The sequence below is a fragment of the Loxodonta africana genome, chromosome 19, assembly GCF_030014295.1.
Source record: "Loxodonta africana isolate mLoxAfr1 chromosome 19, mLoxAfr1.hap2, whole genome shotgun sequence".
NCBI lineage: Eukaryota > Metazoa > Chordata > Mammalia > Proboscidea > Elephantidae > Loxodonta > Loxodonta africana.
This window is the reverse complement of record NC_087360.1, coordinates 27,637,562-27,648,489: the sequence shown is the minus strand read 5'-3', so window position 1 is coordinate 27,648,489 and position 10,928 is coordinate 27,637,562. Positions and strand designations below refer to the sequence as shown.

Below are 10,928 nucleotides of genomic sequence, written 5' to 3'. Positions count from 1 at the left end.
AACTGCCCCATAGGGTCTTGGCTCTAATCTTTACGGAAACAGGTTGCCAGGTCTTTCCTAACCTTTCGGTTAGGGGTTCGAACCACCAGCTTTCGGTTAGGAGGACTGGATTTCCTGAGAGTAGTCTAGAGACTTTCAGCATTAAAAAAAGAAAAATTAAAAAGTCTTCTCTTATTTATAGCTGACTTTGGACTTCTGATATTCATGCGGGCAAAGACAGCAAGCTGTGCCTTTTCTGTTCTCTCATAAACAGCCAGGATTTACGTTGTTTCAAGAGCCAGCTGGGTAAAATATAGAGCAAACTCTGGTTTGTGGAATGAAGGCGATATGAGAAGAGAAAAGCTTCAGAAGTGGAGGAGGAAGTAGAATTATGTTTCTTCAGAGAAGTCTCTGTGAGAGAGACCATCTGTCTTCTATCCCCCCTCCCCGCCCCCGATCCCATAAGACACATCGCTACAGCTTGAGGGTTAGGGGTGCTGGCTTGTGAAACAGACTGACCCAGGGTTGGTTTCAGCTGTACCACATACTAGTTGGATGATCTTGGACCAGTTACTTAATTTCTGTGAACCTCGGTTTCCTTGTCTGTAAAATGGGAATTGAGTATTAAATAAAATAATGTATTTAACACAGTGCCTGACATACAGAAAGCATTTGAATGTACTAAGTATTATTATTATTGAGGGCATTAGTGGTTCAATGGTAGAACTTTTGCCTTCCATGTAAGAGACCTGGGTTTGATTCCCAGCCAATGCGCTTCATGTGTAGACAGTACCTGTCTATCGTGGAGGCTTGCGTGTTGCTATGATGCTGAACAGGTTTCAGCTGAGCTTCCAGACTAAGCTGGACTAGGAAGAGAGGCTCGGTGATCTACTTCTGAAAATCGGTCAGTGAAAACCCTATGGATCACAACAGTCTGATTTGCAACTGATCACGAGGTTGGTACAGCATTTCATTGCATGGGGTCACCATGAGTCAGAGGCCGACTAACAACAAGAAGTATTATTATTACTAAAGACCTCTAAAAACTCAATTACTAAAGACAGTCCACCCTAATACCAACACACGTTACCAAACTCTTCTTGTTCTACCATCAGTCTCATCCTTTCTTCCATTTTCGGATAGCAGGTAGCAAAGAAGTTGGCAATTCTCAGAAAGCTAAGTGGAACAATAGGTTACCCAAACCTTCAAAGCAAAATATTTCTAAGTAAGCATAAAATGTGGTGAGATCACAGGCAGGACCAAGTCAACGAAGCAGGAAAAGTGTCATAGTGATGAACACCAGGTAAGTTTTTTTCCAGTTGCTCCCCACCCCCTAAACCAGAGAACAAAATGCCCACGAGTTCTGGGTGGGTTACATCTGGTTCCAAGTAGTCTGCCTTGCTAGTGTGACCTGAAATAAACTCCCCAGCAAAGGACTGCAAACATTGACTGAACATGCAGACCTGTGACCTATGGTTAGATTCCAGGGGCGGAGTTTGGATTACACCATAATTTGGGGGTTGGTGGCCTGTGGGAGCTGCCCTACACATAACAAGGCAAATGAGATGGTCAGATCTGGGAAAGAAGAGGTTGAGATCTGCAACTTTAAAAAAGGCGATCCTGTTGTTTTATTCCAAACACAATCATTTTTCATTTGAAAATGAAATTTCAAATTTCCCAGGACATGTGAGAATTAAGGAATTTGTTATAGTCCTAGGGTCCACAATGTCTTTCCAAAAATACTTGTCATTGTCTGTACATTCAGTGATTTGTGACCTCTTGGGTAACAAGAGGTAGTGGACAAACTGCTGGACTTGAGCGGTAAAATGTGGACCAGCTCTTAGCTCTGCTGGATGACCTGAAACACTAACCTCCTCAAGAGCTTCAGGGTTTCTTTGTCTGAAAAGGCGGAATATGCATGAAAGCAACCTAGCAGAGTACGTGGAACACAGGGAACAGCCTGTCTGATACATGGTTGCAGGCTCCAAAACAAAGGTGGCTCATCTCAGCCAGAGGCACTCTGTCTAGGTGTCTGAAGGAGTGTGACAGCAACAGGAACAAACTCCTGAAGATCTTTGTTGTTGTCCTCCGCTGTCATTGACTGGGCCCTTGACTCACGGTGACCTCCGGCCAACAGAAAGAAAATGTTTCTGGATCCCGCTCATCCCCGTGATCGGTTGCAAATCAGATTGCTGCGATCCATAGGGTTTTCACTGGCTGCTCTTCAGAAGTAGATCACCACACCTTTCCTTCTAGTCTCTTAGTCTGGAAGTTCCATGGAAACCTGTTCAGCAGCATTATCGTGACCATCGCCACCAGTTCCTTTGAGTTGGTCCTGACTCATGGTGGCCTCTTATGTGTCGGAGTAGAACAGTGTGCTCCATAGGGTTTCCAATGGCTGGTTTTTAGAAGTAGATCACCAGGCCTTTTTTCCAAGGTGCCTCTGTGTAGACTTGAATCTCCAGCCTTTTGGTTAGCAGCCACGTGCATTGACTGTTTACCCCGCCCATCAACTCCTGTTCAGCATCATACCAACACGTAATCCACTGCTGACAGACAGGTGGTGGCCGCACAGGAGGTGTAGTGGGAATCATACCCAGGTCTCTCACATGGATGGCAAGAAGTCTACTGGAATTCTACCACTGAACCAGCAATGCCTCTTCCTGGAGATCCACCTGCCCACAAAGGTGCAGCTGGTGGAAGGAAGGAATGTGGGTTCCCAGGCCCCCCAGAGACATATACTTGGGGGAGTCTGTAGATTTTAAAGCTCAAAGGATCTGTGAGTCTGTTGACTTTCTTCTTAACTTCTGGAACAGACAAAGGGGTAAAGAAGATAGCTGACCAAGGGACAGTTTTAAAAAACCAAACCCATTGCCATGGAGTTGACTTTAATTCATGGCAACCCTATACCCAAAAAACCAAAACCCAGTACCATCGAGTCGAATCTGACTCATAGCGACCCTATAGGACAGAGTAGCACTGCCCTATAGAGTTTCCAAGGAGCGCCTCGTGGACTCAAACTGCCAACCCTTTGGTTAGCAGCCGTAGCACTTAACCACTACACCACCAGGGTTTCCAAATAGCAACCCTATTGGACAGAGTAAAATTGCTCCGCAGGGTTTCTGAGGTTGATATCTTTATGCAAACAAATTGTTGAAGCTTTCTTCTGTGGAGTGGCTGTTGGGCTCAAATCACCCACCTTTTGGTTAGCACCCAAGCACTCAATCACTGTGCCACCAGGGCTCCTTAGGTACAGCTTTGGATGGAATTAAACATTTCTCAACTGAAGTGTTTCGGTGGCCTCTAGAAAAACAATAGTTTTTCAGGCGTGCAGGAAGTGGATTGCCCAATTCTAAGTTTCACGGAAAATTTTTGAAAGCAAAGCTTTCTATAGGGACTACCCTAATATTGATCAAGTGAGTGTCTCACACTCCCCTAGGTCCCAGTGAAAGAGGGAGGAGAACAGTTTGCCTTTGTACAGACTTGAGGTTCTCCTGAAAATCTCCATCCTTCATCAGGTCTCAATTATTCACATTCAGTGATATTTGTTGTTTCTTGGTCTTCAGGAGCTAGGTAAATTCAGCCAGCAATACTTGCAATAAAATGGTAATTTCAGAACCACTGACAGAGAACTTTGGTTTGGGGTCCTTTATACCATGTGCTATCAATGGTCGTCTGGCTCTCAGGTGAGCAGAATCTGGAAGAGGAGGGAGACATGTAAATAATACAATGCAACATAACTGCAACCAGCCCTTAGTAAGGAAAGTATGGCAGTAGGGAAGGCTTCATCGGGGAGATGTTCTCACAGGCCCTGAAGGATGAATAGGAGTTTGCATGGGATTGAGCACTTTTCTTGTCTCTCTGTCCCTTCACCTTGCTAAAGAAGCTGGATGCCACTTGGAACCTTGGCATAGAATCTCAAGAAGGTAATAAAAATAACCTGAAACTAACAAAAATATATCCATTCAACCTTTAGCACCTGCTACTGTCCCTAAAAAAAAAAAAAAAATTTTTTTTAACTGTCACTAAGACTAAGTGGGTAAAAAAGATCCTTCTGGATACCTATTTTCACTTTCCTGGAACATCCCCTGCCCCTTTCCTCCTGTCATCTCCACGCCCCTTCAGCTCAAGAATTCCTTAATATTTCTCTTTTAACCAACATCCTTTTTAAAAATCGCAGTGAAAATTTACATAAAAAATGTACCTCATCTCAACAATTTCTACATGTACAATTCAGTGACATTGATTATATTCCTCAAGTTGTACAACCATTCCCACTATCCTTTTCCAAATCGTTCTACCACCATTAACATGAACTCAATGCTCCCTAAACAAAACTTCCCTTTCTCCCTCTCTCCCACTCCAGGTAACCACTAATAATCTTTGGTTTCTATAAAACCAAAACCAAACCCATTGCCGCTGGGTCCATTCCAACTTGTAGCGACCCTATAGGACAGAGTAGAACTGCCCCATAAACTTTCCAAGGAGCGCCTGGTGGATTTGAACCACCAACTTTTTGGTTAGCAGCCGTAGCGCTTACCCACTATGCCACCAGGGTTTCCTTGGTTTCTATATATTTGGTTATTTCACATAAGTGAGATCATATAGGATTTAGCCTATTGTGACTTATTTCACTCAGCATGATGTTTTCAAGATTCATCCATGTGGTGGCCTGCATCAGGACTTCATTTCTCTTTATGGCGAGTAATATTTTATTGTGTGTTTGTACCCCATTTTGTTTATCCATTTGTTGATGAACTTTTCGGTTGTTTCCATCTTTTGGCTGTGTTGTAGGGGAGAAAACATCACAAAGTTCAGTAAAGCAAAAAGAAAGTTTTCTTCGGCATATATTCAAAAAGACAAAAGTGGGAAGTGGACAAGCATGTTGTTAGAGCCACATCTGCCCGAGTCCAAGGAAATATTAGAATAGGTAAGAATGGGAGAAAGGACAAGCAAGCTGCCACAGCCCTGTCTATCCAAGTCACAGAAGGTTACAGAGTCATCAGCATATATTAACATTACAAATGGGCAAAACCATTGAAAGCTTCACCTTTTCACAGATTGGTTAGAAACTGTGATCTTGCATCTTGAATTGTCCTTCTTAACAATCACCAATACAGGTTTCAGTAACCCACAGTCAGGAGGGTCTGCATTGGTCTAACAAATTTCTATTCACTGAATGTTAATAGAAAAAGATAAGAATGGAAAGTCTTTTGTGTTCTGGCTTCTGTCAAAAAAAGATATTTTCCAAGATTATCCTGTCTATTGTCTCTATACCTCAGGGCCCAGTTGATGTGTCCTTGTGAGTTCTTGTGAGCCCAGCTCCAGCTGGGTCACATTCTCTATACTCAAGGACAGGGAATAATGACTCCAATATTATTTCCTAAATCAGCTGTTCTGTAAAGTGCCATAGTGAACATTAGGGTGCTGCTTTTTGTTTGTGGTCCTACCTTCATTTTTTCTCAGTATATACTAATCAACAACATTTTAAAAATTGGCAGGCAGGAATTGACAGAGAAATGGAGGGCGGGATCCCAGCCCTACACCTGCCTTTGTTTGGCCTTCCATTCTTCACACTTCCGGCTCTGCTGTCCTTCCTAAAGCAACCTGTGTCTTTGGGCTTGGGCAGAATTATTGCTGCTTCCTGTAATCCCAAGAACGGGTTGTTTCTTGGCATCAGAAGCTGAGATGGGACCTCAGGCTGAGACCCAAGGCTGCATTCAGTGCGCCGGCCCTGCATCCTCACTTAGCACAATGAGAAAGCCCCACCTTTCGTTTTTTCTCTGTGCCCCATTGACTTGGCAACTAACCTGTCTTCATAAATCAACACTTTTCTCCTTGGCGTTTCTTAAATGTGTCCTCCTTGAATTAAACATTTGAAAGGGAGAGGCCCTGTGGACCTTGAAACATTCAGCTTGCCTTCTGGCCTTGGCCACCTGCCTGACAGGTCTCACTGGCTCCCTTGGGAGAGTGGGCAGCTGACGAAATCCCACAAGCCCTGAAACCTACTTCCTGTAACTGCCCTTGTTTGCATATCCTGGTTGAGAACAGGAACTTCTTGTTGGAAATTGATCAAGGAGGTGCAGTTACTGATTGAATGGGTTTGCTTAGTGCTGTGGGCAGTAGCCTCCCTGAGAAAGAGGGAATCTGTCAATCTGCTTTACAGATTGAAATCTCCTGGTTTGTTCACTCTTTACTTCTAAAAGTTCTTGGAATTTTTTCCCAGGAAGAAACCAGGTAATAGGGACACAATAGAAGGTCCTGCTTAGAACAAAACTCAAATTCATCAGAAGAAGACCAGACTTACTGGACTGATAGAGATCGGAGGAACCCCTGAGACTGTTGCCCTAAGACACCCTTTTAACCTAGAACTGAAGCCATTCTTGGAGCTCACCCTTCAGCCAAATATGAGTTTGGCCTAGGAATTAAACAGTAACACCCTTGAGGAATGAGTTCCTTAGAACAATCAACTATACGTGACCAAACAGGCAACATTTGCCCAAAAGGAAAAATGAGAAGATGGGGGTGGGGGAGGGGGCAAGGAAACTAATGAGATGGAAGCGGGCAAGTCAGGGTAGAAATGGGGAGAGTGCTGACACAGTGCAGGGATAGCAACCAAAATCACGGAATAATTTGTGTATGAATTGTTGAATGAGAAACTAAATTGCCATGTAAACTTTCACCTAAAACACAATAAAATGTTCCAAAAAAAAAAAAAAAAGGAAGAGGCCAGGTAACAGGAAGTCAGAGTAGCAGGAAACATTAAGCCTTATTTTTGTCCTCCTTACGCCAAGCTCCCTTTATTTTCAAAGAAACATGCAAGAGGATGTGTGAAATAAATGAATAATAACAATAACAGCCAGTGAGCATCGGCTGTGTGCTAGGTCCATGTGAGGCTCTTGGCACCCACTCTCTTTTTTATTCCCGAAAGGTGACAATTGACTCCATTTTGCAGAGCAGGAAATTGAGGCTCTGAGAGGTTAAATCTGAGGTCATGCAACTAGTCACTGCCTTCAACTCACATCCCCACGCAGTGGCATCACTAGGGGGCTGTGGAGGGTGCAGACCACACCAGGTGACACGATCAGAGGGGGTGACACCAAAATGATTGTCTATAAAATTTTCATGCAGTGTTTCAGCAGAAATGTATTTTTATTTTGAAAATGTATTATTTTTTATAAAAAATATCCCCGTAGTTAATTATAACAGCAAAAACTTTTTCGTACGCCCAGCTTACATGTATCAATATACCTACAAGGCTAAAACTCTAAGCTAATGTACTTTTTGACCCTTCTAATGCACTCTGGTAAGAGCTGTCATTATCACCCAATTACACATGATTTTTTTTTTTAATAATTTTTATTGTGCTTTAAGTGAAAGCTTACAAATCAAGTTAGTCTCTCATACAAAAACTTATATACCCCTTGCTAAAAAAAAAAAATACTCCCAATTACCCTCCCCCTAATGAGACAGCCCGCTCCCTCCCTCCACTCTCTCTTTTCGTGTCCATTTCGCCAGCTTCTAACCCCCTCTACCCTCTCATCTCCCCTCCAGGCAGGAGATGCCAACATAGTTTCAAGTGTCCACCGGATCCAAGAAGCTCACTCCTCACCAGCATCCCTCTCCAACCCATTGTCCAGTCCAATCCATGTCTGAAGCGTCGGCTTTGGGAATGGTTCCTGTCCTGGGCCAACAGAAAGTCTGGGGGCCATGACCACCAGGGTCCTTCTAGTCTCAGTCAGACCATTAAGTCTGGTCTTTTTACGAGAATTTGGGGTCTGCATCCCACTGCTCTCCTGGTCCCTCCGGGCTTCTCTGTTGTGTTCCCTGTCAGGGCAGTCATCGGTTGTAGCCGGGCACCATCTAATTCTTCTGGTCTCAGCAATTACATGTGATTTTGTCTACAGACTGTACAAGAACACGCTGTTGTTTTTGTTGTCTCTGTTGTTTTTATAGTTGCTGATTTTGTCAAAATTTCTGGTGTTTTAGCTATGATATTATGACAATTAGTATTTGTGAACCTATATCAATAACTTTTTTGAGAATGAGATACTAATTAAAGGAAAAGGAGGAGTGATATATGGAAATTTTGATTTACAAGTAACATTATGGCAAAAAACATTACTAAGGATTCTGTATGGTCTGGTACAGGAGGAGGTCATGGAAGGTGTGACACCATGAGTTACCGCACTGGTGATACCAAACCCTCATGTTGCCACTGTCCCTGTAGCTGAGGTAGACCTGTCCAACGGCTTTCGGGTTGTGATTCCTCTGAGGCAACTCCCCACCCCCACCCCTACCCCCACCTCTTTTAGTGATTTGCATTGTATTTGATAGAAACTGAAAATCCAAGTCAGGGTGCCTGAAACCAGCCAAAGAATGTTCCTTTCAGTCTCTGTTCTTATCCCTTGGTGGGGGGTATAGATCCGTGGGGCCTGGGTAACATTTCCTGTGCAAACAGCAGATTAGAGCCAGGCAGAGCCCACACCTAACTGAGTAAATAGCACCTGGAGGCCCACAGGGCAAGCAGCGCTTTCCTGAAAGGCCTCCCTTCCCGAGGCACCATCTCTTTTCTGACAAACAAACATGCCAGAAATGCAGGAGATTGTGTCTGTGAACTGGAAGCCCACGACCCTGCTGCAATCAGCATCTTAGGAATGGAGCAAATCAACTCAATGAACTCTGAGGTCCCAAATGGCTCTAGGAGTCTGTGCTGAGCAGTACATTACAATGGTCAGGCACCCAGAGTATGAAATCCAACTACTTGGGTGAAGTGTGAACTTAGCCACTTAAAAACTCTGTGATCCTAGACAAGTCATTAACTTTTCACAACTTCCATTTTCCTATTGGTCATGGGGGAATAATGATAGGACCCATCTCATGGGGTTGTCAAGCAGTTAGGGTTAACACCTTAGTTACAGGTAAAGCTTAGTTCAGTGTTGGTACATAGAAAAGATATTTTTTTTAAGGTGGCAAGGAATATTGAATAACTATATGTGGCTAGGAAACCCTGGTGGTGTAGTGGTTAAGTGCTACGGCTGCTAACCAAAAGGTCAGCAGTTTGACTCCACCAGGCACTCCTTGGAAACTCTGTGGGGCAGTTCTACTCTGTCCCATAACGTCGCTATGAATCAGAATCGACTGGCGGCAATGGGTTTAGGTTTTTTTTTCTCATATGTGGACTGCCAAAAGAATGAACAAATCAGTCTGAGAAGAAATATAACCAGAATGTTCCTTAGAAGCAAAGATGGTGAGACTTTGACACTCTTATTCTAGACATGTCATCAGAAAAGACTAATGGCCAGCAAAGGACATCTTGTTTGGTAAAGAGTTAGTGAAAATGAAGGAAACTCTCAATGAGATGAATTGACCCAAAAGCTACAACAATGGACTCAAACATACCAACCATCATGAAGATAGTATTTTGTTATGCATAAGGTCACCGTGAGTGGGAGGCAACTTGATGGCAACTAACAACAATGATGTAGGAATGTTGGGAATTATTGTTGACCCCCTAATTCCGCAAATAGTCACTGAGTTGCTAGCTGCTCTACTTCTGAGGAAGATGAAAAGATGATCATATGTGGACCTTTTCTCAAAGAACCCACAGCCCAGGAGCAGAGGCACACAAATGACAACGACACAGAAGTGATGGGGTCAAGTCTGGGATTGGCAATCTGCTCTGACGCTTCAGGAACTTCTGTAGAGAAGAGCTCCTAGGAGAAGGCAGATTTTATGGCTGCATATAGCACATTTTCAGCCCTGGCTTGGACACCAATCAACTGGATAGTCCCGCACAATTTATATAACTTCTCTGAACAATTTTCTCCTCCCGTGAGGGTGAGCTTAAAGTGTCAGTTTGGCTAGGCTCTAGCCAACCTGTTGCTATTGAGTTGACCCCAACTCATGGCAATCCCATGTGGGTCACAGTCAGGGGCAGATTAACCAGCAAACACTGTATGCGCCAGCTTGCAGTAAGCAAGGTATGCATGGGCTTAATTATGTTTACTTACTAATCTGTAGTGCACAATTCAAAGTGGGTTTCACCATGCCACTGGGTGGATTCGAACTGCCAACCTTCTGGTTAGTAGCCAAGCACAACCGTTTGCACCACGCCGGGACTTCAGAAGTGACCCTAAGGCTGCATAATCTACCCTTCTCTATGTATGGGTGAGGATGTTCAGACTGAGAAGCCAAGAGATTTGTCCCAGCTCTCAAAGACTATACTGCAGGCATCAGGGCTTAGGGTTTGCCCTATAGGACTGGCACCAGGGTTGAGGCTAGTAAAATATTCACTTTGGACACAATATTTAAGAGTGCACCAAAAAATTTAGAGATCAAAATAAAAATATTTTAATGTGATTTTTTAAATCTAAATTAATGCAAAAAATCCAGGGTGAATAAAATACCATATTCCTACTAAATAAGAAGGATCAGTATCCCCCTCTCCTTTTGCTGCAGGCTCCAGGACTTTGTTTCACAGCGTTGCCAGGTGCATTTGAGCTGCCAACCTTCTGGCTAGTTGTCCTAAGTCCACTGGGGTCTCTAATAGACACAGTGTCACATGCCACCCCGTGGTGTTCCTCATTATCGAGTGCGCAGTTTTCTCATCCCATCTAGACCTCCTGTAGGTGACCCACCGTCCTGCTGTGCCCCGGACGGAGGGGTTTCCTGGGACTTTCCTAAGGGCATGTGGGACTTTCAGTGCTTAAACTGGGACAGTCTGGCAAATCAGGATGACAGGTTGTTCACAATACCAGAGAAAGAAGCAGGAATTGGATCTTATGCACCTTTGCCCCCCAATCTACTTGGTTGTACTCAGTAGTTATTATTGAGTGAAATTGCCTTTTTTGGCAGTGCTCCTGGCAGGCACTCAGTATCCCTCTAATTAACTGCTTATCTCAAGCTAAAGGTGACGTAGCCAGGGCCTACTGGCAAATTCCCATTGC

The 10,928-nt window shown here is 43.8% G+C and overlaps 1 non-coding gene across 1 annotated transcript; it reads left to right on the top strand.

The window, feature by feature from the left end:
• Positions 1-682: 682 nt before the first annotated feature.
• TRNAG-UCC (transfer RNA glycine (anticodon UCC)) lies at positions 683-753 on the top strand. Its single transcript has one exon. It is a non-coding gene; the product is annotated as a tRNA-Gly (tRNA).
• Positions 754-10,928: the final 10,175 nt, after the last annotated feature.